We start from the raw sequence: 2835 nt of genomic DNA, 5'->3' as shown, positions 1-2835 counted from the left end.
GAATAATAAGAGCACTAAGAAATAACAATAAAACATGTTATCATGGGAGTTGTATGAAAAGTTTCAGTACTAACTGTGCTTTTACTAGGAGCCGTATGTTCGCAAATACGTAAATACGAATCCCACCCACCACCCCCCCGTCTTTGTTAGAGTGCCACAAGTCTAAATGCGTCAAACTGAGAAAAACGACGCTGAACATTTTGATATTTGTAATTTTTTCATCAAAACAGAATTATTTTGTAATATTCATTTAATAACAGCAATTATTATTAAAACAATATATTTAATATTTTAATTGTTACACATAATAAATTGGATTATTTTTTTCTTTCAATTTTTGATGGAATTCTATTGTAAAGATGTATTAGCTTATATTTACATAAAAGTTACTAATTAAAAATACTCGGTACGCTTCCACTCATTTTTAAGACCAATTAGCGCTCTCACTCTCTAATGGGCATCTTCTTGGCGGTCCTTTTAAAGGTAGTGTTTTTTGTTCTTGACGTCTCTATTGCAGGGTTAAAGTTGTTATTCTTCAGAGTGCCGCACTGTGATTTGTAATCCGATTTCTTTATTAAGAATTAACGTATTATGTCTAATGAGTTAGTCTTACACAATATAATGTATTTTGTAACACAGAACATGTTTTTTTCGGATGATGCTCTAGATTTCTGGTACGATGCTTTTATGCTTGTGTGTCATCGATGTATGGACGTTGCCACCCACAAAGTGTTTTTTTTATTTTTCCATACATATATTATTTACATAGAACTATAAATGCAAAAATACATTTTAGAAAAACATATTTTAAAATTAGCTGTATCATAAATTGAAAAAAATGCCCACAAATACTACAGCGTCTGAGAGTGGGTCATTCCTTTTTTAATTATTAAAAAGTTTAAAGCATATAAATATGGTACGACATGACCGTGAAAAAAAAAGGAAAATAAAAGAAAAACCAAATTAACATATGCTGATATTACGAAAACATGATTTGTTGTATTTTTTATTTGTATTATATTGTATTTTTTAATTTAATTTTAAAAAAATAAAATAATGTGTCTATCTGTTTCTTCCATGCTAATCCAAGACCTCAAACCTACTTTAAACTTCACCGGTGATTTAATGTTTTGTAGTTCCTTAGTTAGAAGATTGAATGAACTTGGACCAACATGTAAGGAGTAACTCCGTGTGAACTTAGTTCTGCATCCTGGGTTTCTTCTGTCTACGATTCGACAGGTGTAGAGATTCCTCAACACACACCCTCAAATGGAGATGTCTGCTTCGATAAACCAGATTAGATGGTGAATTAATTTGCCCTGCTGTTTTTTTTTTATTTTTAAAATTTACACGAAGACAGAATTTTATTTTGTTTTGCTTTTATTTGTACATTATGTTTTATTTACACTTCATTTCGATTATCAAAAAAAGATTCTTTAAGTTAAGATATTATATTCTAAAAGAAAAACAATTTTCTACTGTAAAATATAAACTGTCTATAAAGTAAAATCGTTTATTTTTTATTTGAAACATGTTCAATTATTACACGTTACCGACGAAAATACTTGAAATTTTTATGCAAATATTCACATTTTCCTTTATTTTATTATTTTTTATTTTATTAATTTATTGCATAAAATGATTATACATATTTAATAAGAGGAAACCTACATAAAATTAATTAATATAAAATGAAAATGGAGTGCTCTCTGTTTATGATAGTCACCATCTAACATGGCTCAGTCTGTTCTAAGATGGAGATTTTTTATCCTTTAGAGCATAAGTAGTCCTATACTAATAAAACAATAACATTTAAAAAAAAACTAAAACTACTTAATCACAAATGCCTAGCTTGTCAAATGTAAGAAATTAAAAACCGTTATTATACAAATATAAAGTATATATATGTGCCAAGAATACATGTTACTTAAACATAAATATTATAGTATAATATATAATAAAACAAATATGAAGTAATGAAATACATAAAAATATAAATAATATGTGTAGCTATATAAAGTTTATATTTGAAGCACTAACTTTTGTAGTTATTCATTATTTTAAAATAAATAAAACAACTTTGTTTTTCACCACTAATTTTTATTTTTCACCTACCGGTTTCAAAGCAAACAAGCTTCTTCGTCAAGGTTTACGTTACGTAAACCTTGACGATTTAAAAAAAAACTAAAACTACTTGATTATAAATGCCTAGCTAATCAAATGTAAGAAATTAAAAATCGTTATTATACAAATATAAAGTGTATACTCGTATATGTGCCAAAAATACGTGTTACTCAAAACATAAATAATAAAGAATAATATTTGATAAAAAACAAACACAAAGCAACGAAATACATAAAAATATAAATAATATGTGTACCAATTATATAAAGTACTCTGTTTTTTGTTTTACATATATTTATTCAAAAAATCTCTCGCTACACTATTTATATGTGCAGTTATTTTTATTTTAAAATTTGTTTTATATTTTGGGTCTTTTATATTTGGCAATATTTCATTACATATTTTTGGAGCAATTACACTATATTGCTTTTTACCAAAGTCGGTTGATACAAATGGGACAATACAGTTAATTTGTGTTGCTGCACGAGTGTTCATATTTTGTTTTAATAATAAAAAAGAATCATGGAAATTCTAATTTTGGACATTTACAATTTTTGCAACAAGGTCTTCAAATGCAATAAGAAATTCCGTACGGGGTTCCTGACCTTAGCGATGGATCTGAAATCGTGAGAATTGTTTTGACGATGTTTGAAGTTTCTGTTGATAAGGGTCATTACGTTCATTATTGCAGGCGGAAATATAATATTATAC

This window comes from Micrasema longulum, unplaced genomic scaffold, assembly GCF_059751315.1.
Source record: "Micrasema longulum isolate JH-2025_06_02 unplaced genomic scaffold, ASM5975131v1 h1tg002356l, whole genome shotgun sequence".
NCBI classification, from domain to species: Eukaryota; Metazoa; Arthropoda; class Insecta; order Trichoptera; family Brachycentridae; genus Micrasema; species Micrasema longulum.
This window is presented reverse-complemented; position numbering follows the sequence as displayed.